General features: G+C 32.9%; 1 protein-coding gene across 1 annotated transcript in view; it reads right to left on the reverse strand.

The window, feature by feature from the left end:
* LOC118183732 (uncharacterized) overlaps window positions 1-15,383 on the reverse strand; it is a 174,187-nt gene extending 158,804 nt beyond the window's left edge. Inside the window, exon 1 of the mRNA XM_085812608.1 lies at window positions 15,286-15,383. The gene's annotated coding sequence lies outside the window, so the exon portion shown is untranslated. The remainder of the gene's footprint in view (window positions 1-15,285) is intronic.
* Between the last annotated feature and the right edge of the window lie 3,337 nt (window positions 15,384-18,720).

Genomic DNA, 18,720 nt, shown 5'->3' on the forward strand with positions numbered 1-18,720 from the left:
AGTGTTCCTGCACATGAAGCGCGAGCTTGGTGGCAAGCGCTTTGGATCTGACGATGACACGAAAAATGCTGTGGAGTCGTGGTTATCGAAACTGGCGGGAAGTTTCTTTGACGATGGTATACAAAAACTGATCACCCGCTATGACAAGTGTTTGATCATTGGCGGAAACTATGTTGAAAAATAGTTTAAGACATGTATTTTCATGTAAAGATAAAATTGGATTCGGAAAAATTGTTTTACTATTTTTTTTTTTTTTTAACGGTACTTAGTTTTCGAATACGCCTCGTACTTTGGGGATATTTATTTCATACAACTAAAAGTAAAACTTTACTTATGCGAGGTAAAAGTCCGAAAATGTCCAATGCAATCATTATGAATGGCACCCCCCCCCCACACTGTAGCACTGGAATTTTCCTCGTGTACGTATTTATATAAGCGTTTTCGAGCTCCCCACTCATTGCAAGATTTGCTCCATTTTTCTACATCTGCTTTAGTTTTGTCTCCAAAGAAACATTCACGAACTTTGTGGAGTACATCTTTGTTACAAGGCCCACCAGCAGCTGCTGAATACTGGTAGTTGAACCTGAGGTCGAATCAGTCTTTTTTATTCTTTTATGGTAGTAAATTGTGCATTATTTGCTTTCAAAGTGAATGAATTATGTTATTCTTAAATTCCAATTAAGGTTTTTATTCCTTTAGTTAATCTGCATGCAATAGTTGTAGAATTAACAATTTGAAACTTTAAAACAAACTAGGCTTAACGAGGTCATCATTTGTTTACATTCTAAACTCTTAGTAGAATAGTAAACTAAATCAGTTGGTGAATCAACTTCAGTGTCTTTTGGCTTAGTGGGAACATAGCTTAACTTTCAATGCTGTGCATCGAAAATTTTGTCTTCCTAGCCGCTGGCCGAATTGCTTGTTTTTGCGTAAAAACTGCAGTTTTAATTTTTAAAAAAATAGATTTTTTTTAAATAATTGTATTTCGTGTTTCACGTTATAGAGTTCCTCAGTTTCATTATGTTAATTAAGTCCCGAGAAATCTAGTGAACCGCTAATCGAATAATAGGCTAGTTTCAAACACAGAAAGTGTAAACTCAAAAAGGGTCAATCACCCTTGATTCACTCAAAATAAGATTAATAGCCGGCCCCTTTCTTCGGGCGCACAGCAAAGCCTCCACTTGCGCTTGAACTCAAAACTAAGAAATAAAAACTAACTAATGACTAACGTAATTCTAAAGGGTATTTTTCCGTTTTGCCGCCGCAAACGATAAAGTCGCCAATAATGGTACAACTCATGCCAAACGGAATATCTTCGCTGGCCCCATTTTCAAAACAAGTCACAGCCATTTCCTATCATATTATCTTTCAATACTGGCATACAATTACATAGAATTTTTACAAGATAGATAAATTTTATGCCCTAAGACTATTCGCAGTAATTAAGTCAATTAGGATGCAAGCAAACTTCTCACTCGAAGGCGAAAATATAGAAAAGGTAAAATCAAGGGTTAAATTCATGAATTCTAATGAGAATGCACTAGCGAAGTAAAGCACTGCGGTTTTACATAGTTTCTGAGTAAGCTATTCGTACGAATTGAAATAATTCTTGCATTTAAACTTGTATTCCAAATTAAGATTTAACTTGAAATTAATGTAGATAATTACTGAGAGAATTAGATTTTAGTAGCGTAGTTTACGTGAGTTAAGATCACTTGGAGTCACATGATACGAACGGGCGAATCAGGATGTTGAACCATGAAAGCATAGTAAATTCTTAAATTAATGTCTTTTCATAAATTTATTGTCTTTACTTATTGGCATTTTACAAAATTTTAAATGTTATTAAAATGGTTATGCCTTCAAAATAAAAAATTTTTAGAACTAACATTTGTTAACATTTTTTATGTGTATACTGTATGTTGTCGCCAACAAAGTCTGCTTGGCGAGATTTGCTTCGGCGAAACGGAAAGTACCTTCTAAAGTAGCTGACCCATAACCGTAACCTAGCTGGTGAACTATCAAAAAGCACGTAAGATCCCAATCACACAATGTTTCGGCTACGCGGAACTGGACATCAAAAGGGACGATTCTCAGAACCCGCACATTTCTAGGAAACCCACGTTACCATTTTCACTTACTATAAGACTTGAACGCCAAACAGTTTAGTTTACGAGTATGCTGCAACCCTCCTGGCCGATAATATTCGGCCTCATGGTTAACGCAGCACACCCGACGCAGACAAACAAAAAAAGCAGTTAAAAGATAAAAACCAAAAATTAAAATACAGAATAACACAGATTGTGCATTTTTAAAAATACACTCGCACAATGCAAAATAAGGAAAATCATAAGCATAATCGATTAGAAAACAAAAAATAGTAAGACGAAACATAACTCACTCACACAAACTCATAAACAAAAGAAAAACTAAAATATTTAATGTCTTATTCCTATGAAAGTCTTGTTTTCATTCACGATCTTCATAATGTCTGTTTGCATAGCTATTCAAGAATTTTCTTTTTTCAATTACAATTCTGTTCATTTATTTTTCCAAATCTCGTCCTCACACTCTCGATCAGTTTACATTCTTCCATAAAATGAGCTACATTTCCGTACTTTCCACAAGCCAAGCATTGATCATTACCCTGGAGATTAAAACTTTTTAAATAGGCCGGGAATCTACCATGATCCGTGATAACTTGAATAGTATCTATATTATTAAATAGATCCATTTTTCTTTTTATGGTCAAAATTTTCAAGTAACCCTTAATTTTTATTTGAACCCTTCCATTCCCAACTCCATTTCTCAATTATACTTGCGTTCATTTTTCTCAGGGTAAGTCTGCTGGAACCTTTAAGGGGGCTCAAACACCTTAAACCCCTAACACCCTTCGAATGTGATTGTTGCAAGAATTGGGATATTTTATTTATTTTAAAAGCAATTACTTTCAACTTTTTACAGCTGACTACATAATATAGCTACTTTCTGAAATAGTGATCAGAAAGTTTGTGTTGCCACAAATATTTTTGTAATATAATCCGCTTAGTAACAAAATTTTCCGTCACGTTTCCACCTTGCGCACACGATATTTTAAAAATGGCTGATGCTACATACTTGAAATTGGATAGAATTCTTTATATGAGCCCTATCTTTTAAATAAACCAAAAATCTGATGAATATTTTAATATTAAAAAATTTTATGTACGAAAACATTACAGATTTTTAATAAAATACATTTTATAAACTCGACTCCAAACAAAATAAAAATTTAACGTGAAATTCTTAGAATTTTTTTGGTTCACGGTAGTTTCCAAATGTTATAAAAGCTATATATTAAATATGGAATTAAATTATGGAATAGAATGTCTTAAACTGTGCGCGCAAGGTGGAAACATGACGAAACCCTTTGTCAAAAAGCGGATTAAATTATAAAAATATTTGTGGCAACACAAACTTTCTGATCACCATTTCAGAAAGCAGCTATATTATGTAGTCATCTATAAAAAGTTGGAAGTACTTGCTTTTAAAATAAATAAGTTATTCCATTCTTGCAACAGTCACATATTCGAAGGGTGTTAAGGGGTTTAAGGTGTACGAGTCCCCTTAATAGCGTCATAAATATCCCCCTCTCCCAGGGCTGCCTCTTTAGCTAGCATATCCGCCCTCTCATTCCCGGTAGACACCAAACAGTAATCGATTATCTCCCAGATTGGGATCACGTGATCCTTTAGAAGCAGAACTTTCGTCTAATTGGTTGACTCTACCCGGGACTGAGGTCCAGTAGAGACATTTTCGGTGAGGTTTGAAAAAAATCCCGCGTAGCCGCAACATCGTTTCCATAGCTAGGCGGGACTTTGCTTCCAGAGGGGCTCTTTTTTGTAGGAATCCTTCCGTTTAAACCAGTGCTACCAGAATCTCATTTCTCAGAAAAGTCCCGTCTAGCAGGGACTGTCGATAGAACGGATGACCCTGTATCACTGCGACCGAGCGCAGCCTCAGCTTAGAGAGACATAGCCCAAAGGCAAATGAGGCTATTAAGGAATCCTAACTCTCTCTGTCGAAGTCAGTTAACTCGAATTTAATACTGTTCTCTTCATCATTTACATTCAACGCGATTCTAAAAACACATTCTGTTAGGGAGTTGTAAGTTGAAACGAGATAAGACAGAAAAGGCTCACTAAATTAAATTAGAGAGTTGTAAGTTGAAACGAGATAAGACAGAAAAAGTTCACTAAATTAAATTAGAGAGTTGTAAGTTGAAACGAGATAAGACAGAAAAGGTTCACTAAATTAAATTAGAGAGTTGCAAGTTGAAACGAGATAAGACAGAAAAAGTTCACTAAATTAAATTAGAGAGTTGTAAGTTGAAACGGGATAAGACAGAAAAGGTTCACTAAATTAAATTAGAGAGTTGCAAGTTGAAATGAGATAAGACAGAAAAGGTTCACTAAATTAAATTAGAGAGTTGTAAGTTGAAACGAGATAAGACAGAAAAGGTTCACTAAATTAAATTAGAGAGTTGTAAGTTGAAACGAGATAAGACAGAAAAGGTTCACTAAATTAAATTAGAGAGTTGCAAGTTGAAACGAGATAAGACAGAAAAGGTTCACGAAATTAAATTAGAGATTTGTAAGTTGAAACAAGATAAGACAGAAAAGGTTCACTAAATTAAAATAACTGTTATAAAATGGAAATATAACGTCTAACGAAGATGTTTTGAGCTTTTATGTATTTTTGCCTTGCTGCGAAGTGAGAACTGAATTGATTGAATGAGAAATATATCATTAATGAAATTCGAGGAAATACGTTTAAATGAAGTGCAGCAAAAAATAGGTATAATTTAATAGACCATATAAGGAAGTCGTGGCGTCCACATCATGTATTTTTTTAACTTCAACCTGATCATCGTATTTACATTCCAATTTAACACATGAAATAGTTTTAAGATAAACTGTTACGATAAACCTAATAGTTTAAAAATGATCTCATCCTCTCCCCCCCCCCGTTCATTCAACTTCTAAATAAATGAAAACATATATAGTTTAAATCAGCTGTTCGTTAAAGCAGTACATGAAGGTAAAAAAAGAAACTTCTATAAAATCAATTGTAAATTAGCGTCACTTGGTGATTTGTGCAATTATTTAATACAGACAAGACTTAAATATTCAATGCAACAGTCACATATTCGAAGGGTGTTAAGGGGTTTAAGGTGTACGAGTCTTTTAGCTTTTATAGGATTATTCGCGTTTTTTGTTATCCGCGGCGGCCGCGCCACCCAATTCCGTGGATAATCGGAAGTGTACTGTAATTTGTCATCACCATTATTTGGTGGTTGGGTCCCCTTCTTCCCAGCTGCCCTTTAAGTGGGGGAGAATGTAAGATATAGATATTTTCTTTCTCCTTACTGATTGCCTTAACAATCGAGAGATCCGAAGTTCGAATCCGGACTCGTCTCCTGCTTTCGATAAAAAACTACAAATATAACTTAACCTAAACGTTGTTGCTGTTAATGCTGACTTGTCTCACCTAGAGTCAGTCAAAGCCCACGAAATTCCTATTGGCAAGCAGCGCAAGTTTACGTTTGTCATTGACCTTGAGCACCTTAGAGGTGGCTGTGCGATTTAGCACCCTCAATTTTGATGAAGAGCACTCCGAGAGACGGGTCCTAGGGTCTTCCACCCCTTTTTCCGTACCATCAAGCTCTTGAGAGGACTTTCGGCTTCCCGCATGAGACACTATATATTTACAAATATTTATGCTTTCTACGGGGTTCGAACCCGGGCCGTTCGCCGAAATACAGTCAGCGACGCTAACCTCTATACGGTTAGCAACCTAAGCACACTAGGGCTATCTGCCTAAGGGGAGGGATGCCTTCGTGGAGACTTTCTAAGGGAAACTGGCTCGTATACACGTTACACATGGGGAAAACCACGAAACCGCCCATGCAGCCAGCCCGTTCGCGGGTTTCGAACCTAGGACCAAACTACCAGTGTTCAGTGACTGTCATATCCTTCTTTTCTTGGGCGTGTAGCTTCTGGATATGTATTTATGTCCTACCGCAGACGTATCGTATTGAGTGCGTTGCATAAAACAGCCATTTTAACGGCACAAAACTTTATTAACACACAAATAAAAATAATAAGTACAAACGATTAACACACAAGTATAACTTCGTATTTTGCATTTAAGCTGACATACAACACGTTTCCTTCGTTACTTCGCTACTACCTACTAACTACTCTTCTCTAGTAAGTCTCATGAGAGAGAGGCGTTGCAGGCCGTTCGGCTAAACTGCGCATGCGTGGTCATCACGTCATGACAGTGACGTTACCACTCGGCCTCTGCTGAGCCCAGACCTGCTTTCGTGGCCTTTTTTTATACGGTTGAACGGCATATATATAAGCTCCTTATGAAAAGAATTCGCTTATAGAAATTATTTTAATAGTACATTCATTACTGTAATTATCACTAATTACAGTAATTCATTAGTGTACTCAAAATATCTATAAGGCTCGACAAATTTTTTCAAGCCACTTACTTTTGAGTGGGAATAAAGGAAGATTACAATTTGATAGACCCAGATTCTGATAATTTCAGATTTTTCACTAAACACTGTTTAACGATCCGCAAAAATTCGTCTCGTTATGAATTACAACCTGCTTGTAAAAGCAGATACCGATTAAACAAACTCGAATTATTCTTTCGATGCCTCCTCTTAATATTCACATCAGCGCTTCTTATTATTTCTTTAAACCGCTGTTCTTATGTCAACATTTACAAAATACGTCCACCTTGTCATTTTCACCCGTTTGGTTTATGTTCAACAGTTATGCTGTTCTAATAAAAGTTTTCAAAGTTTCCTTATTTAAATTTTTGATTTTTCTAGCAGCAAATTGCAAAAAAAAAAAAAAAAACCTACTTCTTTATGTTTGTCTATAAATCAAAGAAGTAATAAATACAGCAGATGTTTTTGAACATCTTGGGAACATAGGCTATAAATTCTTGCTGTCAAACAGAAACTTCCTCACTCTTGTTTTAAATTATACTAGAATGAATCCTAAATCTATAGATTTCCTGGAACTCTCGAGTTTTACTTAAACTTTTATGGCTATGGATTCACAGTTGAACTTCTCTCTATTTTAACACACACCCTGAGTACCAATCTTCAGACATATGCATATTTTAAAACAAGCAGTGGCAACACTGTAGGAAATAAAACATTTTTATCTCGAGCGTGCGAGACTGCCTTTCGGAAATTCTAAAGATACGCTGTTTTTAAATATTTTTAGCCCAGTGCGGCTTTAGCCCAAATGCTTTCGAAACGTGTATGTCTGTGAAAATAAAAAAAATCTGATGTGTACACCACGACTTCCTTGTACGGAATATTAAATTATACGCATTTTTTCTTGCATTTTATTTAAACTTATTAGATTGAATTAAACTTACTTCGCCGACAGCGCATAAACCACAATAGAATAAATGCATTCTTTAAAATTCACTTCTTTAACCATAGTGACACTCTGGCGCTAGGTTCACTTAACAGTATTATATTTCATTTATATTATAACTCAATATGCACAAAATGTATAGCATTTAAAGAATTATCTAATCGTTGCCACATGTTCTATTCAAATACTATAACAAAGTATTTGAAACTACAACGATGTATAAAAGAAATTAAGCAAACAAAACAAAAAAGAAACAGTTTTTCACAGACGATTGAGTATTTCTCATTCAATTAATGCAGTTCTCACTTCGCGACAAGGCAAAAATACATAAAAACTCAAAATATCTATATTAAAAATTGCGAAGTAAATCTCAAACGCTTATTTCCTCGAAACAATTCCAAAAAGAATTAAGCGTGATTTAATTCGCAATAATAAATGAATGCGTTATCTTTGTTGTTGTGAAGCTAAATTTCTCTAGATTGGCAACAAATCCACTAGTCTCGTGTTTCAAATGTAAACATTAATGGCCGATATTAAAAACAGGCTTAGCGGCAATTGAACAACTTTAAAATTGCTGATAATTCTAAAATTATTGCATACAGATTTACTAAAGGCATAAAATCCTTAACCGGAAGATAAAAACAACATAATTCAATCATTTTTAAAGCAAAAAATGTACAATTTACAAACATATTAGAGTAAAGAACCTGAGATCACTGAGCCGGGTAACAGATTGGATATATATATAAATATATTTATATACGTTTGGTGCGGCCGATTGCAACCAAAATACGAGGTGCACATCTACATGTTATAGCAGTCCTATATACAAAATTTCAACGTTCTGAGGCTACTCGTTTTTGAGTTATGCGAGATACGTACGTACGTACATACGTTCGTACAGTAGCCACGAAAAATTCTCTTCAGAATCAATTTTAAAGCAGTTTTATAATTTTTTTGAAGGAAAAGAGTATTTTATTCTGTCCTTACCTACAGATATCACGCAAAACCATCGTTAAATTGCATTCGATAGCGGTGAAAATGGATATTTTCGTTGAAATATGTTGCCTGAAACGTTTCGCTTTTACAATATTTCCTCTTTACTTCGTACAAGGAAGTAAAATGGCCCCTTTAGGCGTAATATAAAATCTGAAATCTTTCAGGCCTTTTCTTTTCAAGCTTTCAAATCACTTACTAGATCAAAATAAAACCATTAACTAGGCAGGAAATTCTCTTCATAAGCAGATATTCTTTTAATAAAATCAAGTTCAAATATCATAATAAATGAATGCTATTAATTATTGTTGGCTGGTTTGATGGAATTTTTTTTAAAATATTAAGACCTTAAACTCTGTACATGCCTTCGTCTGGCCTTCAAATGTGCCGGAAAAGTGCCTGAAAAAAATATTACATATAACAAAATTACAATAAAATAAGCAATATCCCTTAATACAAATGTTAATTATCCTAATAAATAAATTAACCAGTTTCCCGTTGCCTTCTCTCGACAAACGTCCAGTATCCAAGAGAAACATTGAATTTAAAACTGTACAGAATTACCGCCCTCATTTTTCCGAGTGGCAACAGTACTGATTTTCAACGGTCAGCAGTCCAGTAAACAATTACATGAAAAAACGTTGCCAAAAACACATTTCTAAAAGAATGAAACTATTCAATATGATGCGATAAAATCGAAAAAAATAAAATTTAAAAAATCGGTTTCGAATTTTGACAAAATCGTTTCGAGGTGCAGTACCTCTTGTCTAGATGCACCTATATACCAAATTTCGTAGCCCTGGGTCTATTAGCTTAGGCGTAACACGAACGAAAGACACACAAATTCTTTTATTATATGTAGAGATTAAACCGTATGTAATTTTGCTGAAATTCCATTTAAAGTTATTTCCTCTAATTTCATTAGAGATATATTTCTCATTCAATTAATTCAGTTCCACTTCGCAGCAAGGCAAAAATATGTAAAACCTCAAAGTATCTTCATTAAAAATTGAAAAACATAAACCAAAAACCGAATGCAATTAAAACGCTTAAAAAAAGTTTTTTACAATTAAAATTAAATTTTCTGGGCAAAAAACACTCATTTTTAAATATATGATAGTTTATGTAATAATCTAAAATAGTACCGAAAATTATGTTGTTAAGACGTAATCTTTTTAGTCCAAAGGGACTTGAATCCCGAAGGACTATTAGTTTCGTTTTGGCATTTTGCGTCGGATTCATAAATGTCGGTTCACTTTTCAAACTGTTGCCACAAAATGTTAGAGTCCTGCATTATATTTGAAGAAATTAAATAATGAAAAATCTGCATAAATGTATGTATATTTCTCGTATTGTGATAAAACAACGGTACATAGAGTCATCGAATTTTGAATAACGTAATCCTCCAACGAATATGAGCATGTGGAAGACCAAATTTGAAATTTGAAATTTGTTTTATGATCGATTTCCTATTTTTTAAAACTTTGACGAATTTTTGATTAACAAACTCAAGGATTTCAAAGCGAGCAATGGCAACGTTGTGCAGAAAAAACATTCTTATCTCCAGCGCGTGAGTCTCTGTATCGGAAATTCTAAAGATATGCTCGTTTTAAAACTATTTTGCGATATTGCTGTTGCACTGGATCTTATGGTTTAAGTGCGAGGAACATGATATTTAATAAACAAAGGTAACACAATGTTAAAAAACGCCCCTTTGGACGTAATTTAAAATCTGAAACATTTCAGATTTTTTTTTTTTCCGATTTTTTTTCTTAAAGTTAGCCTTAGCGGACGCAAAACGAAGATTCCTTTCGATTCCCATCCGTTGCTGGGTCCACCAGCGGCTGAGCGGTAAAGTCGCTAAACACTGGTAGTTCGGCCCGATGTTCGGATCCCGCGAAAGGGCTGGCTGTGTGATAAATTCTAAAGATATGCTCATTTTAAAAATATTTTGCGATATTGCTATTGAATTGAATTTTACGTTTTATTTCGCAAAGAACGTGATATTTGGTAAATAAAAATAGGGTTAATCTTTGGATTACGGTAAATTGGCGATTTTTTGGCGAAAAGTTGGCGACCAACCCTGTTACAGCAACCTGCTAGTTTTTGCTTAGACGCTATTTTGTTTTCAAGAAGTAAAGGCATTTTTTTTTTTTTTTTTTTTTAACTCAACATTTTTTTTACAACAATCTGCTAGCCGAATTACGCTTATGTTAGAACTTTTATGGAACAAAAGTGCTTAATCATGACGAAGATTAGGTGCGAAATTGGGAGAAAGTGCAGAATCGCAAACTGCTTGCCGCGTTTTTAAATATTGCACATACACGGTAACCATGTATGTACACGTCGAGCTATTTTCACTTAAAAAAACATCCCAGAATTGCACAAAAATGACATTGCGTACACTCTTGACTTTATCCACGTACACTGCTAAAGTCCTAGCTAGTAACCTGGATCGCCTTACCAAAATGTCGCCAAACTACCTGTTACCATATTCCAAAGATTAGCCAAAAATGGCACACGAAACGTTAAAAAAAAACCTTTGGGTATAATATTAAATCTAAAAACTTTCAAATCCCCCCCCGGAGCAAAGGAAAGAAAAGGTCAGCTACCGTAAGATTAATATTCCGAATCAAATCACAAAGAAAATTTCAACAAGGAAAAATAACAAAGAGAAGAAACCATTTGGTTCGATATTTCCCTCATCAATGGGCTGTTACATTTATTAAACATAAGAAATAGCTTCGACTAAATGAATGTCAAACATCGATTTAGATTATATTATTAAAATCAATCGCTTAAGGGAATGGAAACCCTATATGTGGTTTTGTTCCATGTGATGAGAAAGTTATTTAATCAATATTCTCGGAAAGTAAAGCTCTTATTAAACTCACCATTTCATACTGATGATCTTAGCTGGATTTCCTATATTAAAGCGCTTACTTCAATTACTCAAGCTTTGCTTGGCATTTAAAGTTCCTTGACCACAAACGGGTTAGCAGTCATGCGTGTAACAGAATATAAGCATAATATAAATTAAATTTAAACAAATTTAAATTCTTAACAAATACGTATAAAAGTAAAAAAGTAAAATAGCAAATTTAAATTCTAAAAAAAGGAAAAAGGCCAAAATGATTTAAAATTTAAAAATATGCAAACGATTTAATTCTCGAACTAATCTACAATATCATTTAAATTCAGAAGCATAAGTAAATCAAGTGCAAAATCTATCCATGAAAATAAATCTACTAATGTAATAAATTAAAATTAAATTAAACAATGTTTTTAAAAAATGCATAGGTGAATGATCGTAGAGTAGGCAGGAGACAGACTTATCAAGGGGAAGTTGCCTCCAAACCTAACTCTCCAATCATTCAATTTGTGTTACGTCATTCATGCAGGCAAGGGTAAAAGTCAAAACCAAAAGTAATTCCAATAAAGTGGTACCCTTAGAAATTAACATTTAAGAATTAAAGTTCAAAAAGGAAAATACTAATTAAGTCTTTTGAGAAACAAGCAAGTAAAGTCAAGAATTAGACCTTTTTTTAAAAAATTAAATTTTTTAAAAATTAATTTTTTATAAAATAATAAAAAAATCTAGAAACCAATGTATTTTAGAAATCCTTGTCTACAGAAACTTCCCCTACACGAATATGCATATCAATAATAAGAAACTATAAAAGAACTATACATAATCCATATAAACCAATAAGAAATAAAAAAACAAAAAACAAAAAGAACTAATTCACAATTTTTAAAAGAAATATATATTTAAAAATATAATTTCACATTTAGAAAATACTTAGATACTATATAAAAAATTTTTCAAAAAAAACACTTAAAGTAAACAGTAAGTTTTAATTCTAACTTACCTACTATATGAGTGTTGGGGTCTGCAAAAGTGTTGCGAAAGAGAAGTAAGTGTATTCTTCAAATTATATAGATGGCGCTTATGTAGGTAAAGTTGAGTGTCAAGCTGCTATCTTTGTTATAGTAAAATTTTTTTGTAAATATTAATATTAATTAAATTAAATTGAAAATCCTAAAGGTAGTAATATCAATTATTTAGGGAGTTAAGTAACTGAGCCAATCAAGAGATGTATGTTTTCTTGAAGGAAATTAAAGTGAAGTGGTATATGAAAAAAATGTAAACTGTTTGTAATTTGAAATGTGTTTTCTGTTGAAAAATTGTGAAAATTGTTAAAAAAATTAGGTGAAAGATATTTTGTGTGAAAATTGCAAAAAATTAAATTAAGAAAAACTGAAATGTTTTAATATTAAAGTTTTAAAATTGTTTTACTTAATGTCAAAATAAGAAAGAGTATATAAGCTAATCCAAGAGCAAAAAATGTAACACTGCCAAAACAAAAAAAAAAAAAAAAAAAAGTTCTGTATCTCCTGCTATACTGAACGGGTTGTTGAAATTAAAATTGCCTTTTTCAAGTCTCGAAAGCCTAACTTACGATATATATTAGATTTATATATAGCAGTGTTCTAATGTAGGTATTTGCACACAAAATCGGACTTTTTCGGATGTGACATACATTTCTTTTTCCATATTTCAATTCTACGACTCAAATTGCAACTAGATATTAAATTTTGGGCGAATCTTTGGAATATGGTAACAGGTAGTTTGGCGACATTTTGGTAAGGCGATAAATGTTACTAGCTAGGACTTTAGCAGTGTGCATAGATATAGTCAAGAGTGTGCGCAATGCCATTTTTGTGCAATTCTGGGATTTTTTTTAAGTGAAAATAGGTCGATGTGTACATGGATGATACCGTGTATGTGAAATTCGTAAAAACGCGGCAAGCAGTGGACGATTCTTTACTTTGTCCCAATTTCGCACCTAATCTTCGTCATGATAAAGCACTTTTGTTCGATGTGTACATAGATAAAGTCAAGAGTGTGCGCAATGCCTTTTTTTTTTTTTTTTTTCTTTTTTTTCAATTTTGGGATTTTTTTTTAAGTGAAAATAGGTCGACGTGTACATGGATACCGCGTATGTGGAATTCTTAAAAACGCGGCAAGCAGTTTGCGATTCTGCCCTTTCTCCCAATTTCGCACCTAATCTTCGTCATGATTAAGCGCTTTTGTTCCATAAAAGTTCTAGCGTAAGCGTAATTCGGCTAGCAGATTGTTGGAAATGTTGAGTAAAAAAAAACATGCCTTTACTTCGTGAAAACAAAATGGCGTTCAAACAAAAACTAGCAGGTTACTGTAGCAGGATTGGTCGCGACATTTTCGCCAAAAAATCGCGAAGTTACCATAATCCAAAGATTTACCAAAAAAAATGCCTTTACTTCGTGAATACAAAATGGCGTACAAGAAAAAAATAGCAGGTTGCTGTAGCAGGGTTGGTCGCCAAAAATTCGCCAAGTTATCATAATTCAAATATTAACCAAATTTTGTAATTTTTTGTGAAAAATTTATTTAAAAATTTATCTTCGCGGGTTTTTTTTTTTTTTTTTTTTTTTTTTTTTTTTTCAGTTTGCACCAAGAATACTTCGCTTTGCGAAGCTTGGCTTTCCTTTCCTTTTTCTGATTGCACACGAGCGGAAAAAAGTTCCTCGTGTTCATAATTTCAAATGACTTTAACAAAGTGCTTAGAGCACATTTGGCGTGCATTTGTATTTCAAAACGCGCCGCCCCACTATGTAAATTCAAGTATATCTTAGAAAATTTTGAATAAAAACTAACTTTTTGCATGTGTGCCTAGAAACACATCTACTTTAAAGTGATGGTAAAAATTTTATAGGTTAGAATACAAAATTTGTTTCGAAAAATTTATAAAAATATTTTAAAATACAAATTTTAGAAATAAATCATAAAAAAATGGGCGATTGCATTTGAATTAAAAGCCTAAATTTCCAATTCTGGAAGAAGGCTGTCAAGTAAATTTAATAATAAAAAAAAAAGATTCATAAATATAGACCAAATTCAATTAACATTGAGGAGCTAAAATTTTGAGAGATAATTTTTGAAAAATTACGCTTGTAAGTTTTACAAAACTTAGCAGTTTGGCATAATTTGTAGCATTTTCATATTCTTTCAAGGTACCTGGCTTTGGGAATTAGAAAAAAAGCGCAATAATTTGGGGAAATTCAAGAGCTTTATGATAATTAATATAAGTAATTATAAAGTAAATAACATAGGAACTGCCAAAATAATCAAGTAATTTATATTAAAAATAATTTTGTAAAAATAATCAAAATTCGTTATAACTAACGAATATATGCAAATATACTCGTTACTAGTATACTCGTAGTTGGCGGTTGCTTATAACAAACTGATATCTTTAAAAATCTGATATTTTTAAAACATTTTATTGTAAAAACTGACTATAACTCGTATAATTAATAAAGCAATTAAAAATTAGCTTAAATTCTATATCTTTCCCATAAATACATGTTTCGTATTTTTTATTTTACCATTAATTAGTTAAAAATTGTTGCCATGGTAAAACAGTGTTTGAAAATATCGCTCGGCAGTGAACGTGTTAAACATTTAGCACTTGCTGTTTGTTCCAAAATAACTTTACTAGATCAATAAAATAAAAAAAAGGTGTTTATTATGTATTGTAATGTGAATTATCACCACCAAAATATCTAACCATCAAACAGATACAGAATAAATACACTTGAATTTTATTTTATCTCACCATTTCTGAATACGCAAATAAGATATAAAATATATAAACATAAAATTACCGTTCGGCCTGGATTAAAGCTCAAAGCTTTCTGTCAAAATGTATACAAATTAAATAATTTAAATCTGATTTGATTAAATATTACAAGCACTGCCTAGACCGCGAAAGAAATTCAAACACATACTTACCAAAGCAGGACCTAACCACAAACTGCTGAGTTCACAGCAAATCCAGCATTATCGTCGCCAACAAGATTTTGCTTTAACCGTCAAGGCAGCGGGCCAAACTCTCCCGCACTTCTTCTTAATTTCTCTACCTCTTCTGAGCAAAACTGGTTGCCACTCAAATCTACAGAAATTCCAGAATGAGTGAATTCGGTGGCGAAAAGAAGCAGAAAGGAAACAAAAAAAATTTTAATTTAAAAATAATAAAAAGAGAATTTAAAGCTTTCAGATTTTACATTATACCAACGGGACTATTTTTTAACGTTTTTTATCTTACCTTTATTTATTAAATATCATGTTTTTCGCACTTAACTCATAAAATTCAATTCAACAAAAATACAACAAAATAATTTTAAAAGAATTTCCGATACACAGTCTCGCGCACCGGACATATCTTTTTTCCCTCGGTGTTGCAATTGCTCGCTCTGAAATCGTTGAATTTCTTAATCGAAAACTCATGAATGATTTTGAAAATATGAAAGAGATAATAAAATAAATTCCAAATTTGTGTTTCCAGATGCTCATATTCGAGTGGAGACGTACGTTATTCAAAATCGGATGCCTCTAGGTACCGTTACTTTATCACAATGCGAGAAACATGCATACATTTATGCAGATTCTTCTTTTTTAATTTTTTTAAATATAAGACAGGGCGATAATATTTGGTGGCAACAATTTAAAAAGTGATTCACACTTTTAAAGTTTTCGACGCAAAATGCCAAAACGATATTAATAGTTCTTCTGGGTTAACATCATTTGCGCTAATAACTTGTCGTTAGTAAAACTTAAACATAAATGCCACAAACGTTTTTTACTTCCTTGTAGGAAGTATTGCAATCGCGAAAAGTTTCATGCAGAATATTTCAACGAAAATATCCATTTTGACCGCTTTCGAATGCAATTTAACGATATTTTTGCGTGAAATATGTACGTAAGGACAGAATACGACTCTTTTCCTCCAAAAAAATTATAAAAATGCTTTAAAATGAATTCTGAAGAGAATTTTTCGTGGCGTCTGTACGAACATACGTAAGTATGCAAATGTATGAATATTACGCTAATTCTTGTACATTTAAAATCTACAATAATCATTATTCGACGGATTATTTTTACTCGTACTAATTAGCTGTTTTATGACAGCTAATAACAGTTCAAAGCCCTTTTAATGGCTTTATTTTGTTCGATGTATAATAATAAAGTTAAGAGAATACAATACGACAAATTTGTACATGTAGAGTCTATGGGTTTCTCGAAACTGGGCAAAAGAGAAATTAGCCTTTTCCTCGCCCGGATTTTCCGATTGCTAGACGGACGAGCTATCAATTACACTACGAAGGCACGCAGATAGGAAAGAGACAATTCCTTACAATTTATGCACTTTCCTTTCCTGAAAAGCTCTGAATTTATGTTTTTTTTTTTTTTTTTAAACCTAAAAGGGCTGTTAATTTCTGTTAATTTCGTTTTGGCATTATGCGTTGATTCACCTTTCAAACTATTGCCACCAACTATTATCGCCAACTTAAAGAAACTAAATAATGAAGACTCTGAATGAATGTCTGAATGTTTCTCGCACTGTGAAAAAATAACTATACCCAGAGGTATCAAAGGTTCATCTTCGGATTATGCTAACTTCGCGATTTTTTGGCGAAAATTTGGCGACAAACCCTGCTACAGCAACCTGCTAGTTTTTTTGGGGGGGACGCCATTTTGTTTTCACGAAGTAAAGGCATTTTCGTTTTTTTTTTTACTCAATATTTTTTCCCAACAATCTGCTAGCCGAACTACGCTTATGCTAGAACTTTTATGGAACAAAAGTGCTTAATCATGACGAAGATTCGGTGCGAAATTGGAAGAAAGTGTAGAATTGCCCACTGCTTCGCGCGTTTTTAAGAATTGCACATACGCGGTATCATCCATGTACACGTCGACCTATTTTCACTTAAAAAAACATTCCAGAATTGCACAAAAATGGCATTGCGCACACTCTTGACTTTATCCATGTACACTGCTAAAGTCCTAGCTAGTAACCTTTATCGTCTTACCAAAATGTCGCCAAACTACCTGTTACCATATTCCAAAGATTAGCCGTATCAAATTTTGAATAACATAATCCTCCACCAAGCATGGTCATCTAGTAGCCCGAATTTGGAATTTGTTTTATTATCTATTTCATGTTTTGTAACACTTGAACGAATTTTTGACTAGCAAATTCAATGCTTTCAAAGCGTGCAATGGCAACACTAAACGAAAAAAAAAAAAAAATATTTTTATCTCCAGCGCGCGAGACTGTGTATCGGAAATTGGAAATTCTAAAGATAGGCTCATTTTAAAATTGTTTTGCAATATTCCTGTTGAACTGAATTTTATGGTTTAAGTGCAAAGAACAGGATATTTAATAAATAAACATAACACACACAAAAAAAAACGCCCCTTTGGGCGTAATGTAAAATCTGAAAGCTTTCAGATTTTATTTATTTATTTTTTTTTCCCTATTACCTTTATAAACTTTAACTACTCCAGTTGCGTGTTTTGTCAAGAATATCGAGTGGTGGTGGTGGTGTCCGTTCTGTTTCTACTTCCGTTATCGGAAAGTCATCATAAAAAGAAGAAAGTAAATCGATTCCTTCAGTGCAGACGATCATTTTTAAAGTTCTTTTTTCGCATGATTCCAAGCTTGATAATTGTTTTTCTTTCCTTAGTTTATTTTCAGAATTTACATATTTAATAAGTTGTTAAATGGAATTCATACGTACTTCTTTATTTTTTTGCTAAGTTTAGCGTGAAATGTCTGTTTTCTTTTATTTAAGAATATCCGGTTACGACTAATTCAGACTCGTTTATTTTATTCCTTTGTTTCGCAGCACAAGAAAAAACCTTTTTCGTATTTGATATGACAACCAAAATTCTGTTGGATTTTTTAAAAAAAAAAATAGGATTTTGACACCACATGACTTCTTTCTATGGCTTATTAAATTATGCACATTTTTTGTTGCATTTCATTAAAACTCATTCCCTCGAATTTCATTAGAGATATATTTCTCATTCAATTAATTCAGTTCTCATTTTGCGATACGGCAAAAATGCATCAAAACTCAAAACTTCCTTACAAATTGTAAAATATAAAAAAAAACATTAAAAAAACAAATATACTTAAAAAAAAGTTTTTACAATTAAAATTAGAGTTTCTACGCTAAAACCAGCAATCGGACCAACAGGCAAGAAGGCAGATTTTTCAGTGCACAAACCTTAACGTTTACTTTTGGTCTCACTCGGCAAAAAGAAATTCAAGCTGCAGAAACCGACTTAATTCACTATTTTGCTAAGTTTCAAATGTAAACAATTACGGCTGCTATGCTAAACAAAAATTAAGCTTATCCACACTTAAACAACTTTTAAATT

The sequence above is a fragment of the Stegodyphus dumicola genome, chromosome 3, assembly GCF_044657685.1.
Source record: "Stegodyphus dumicola isolate Sdum_Otavi_A_Nest chromosome 3, ASM4465768v1".
NCBI classification, from domain to species: Eukaryota; Metazoa; Arthropoda; class Arachnida; order Araneae; family Eresidae; genus Stegodyphus; species Stegodyphus dumicola.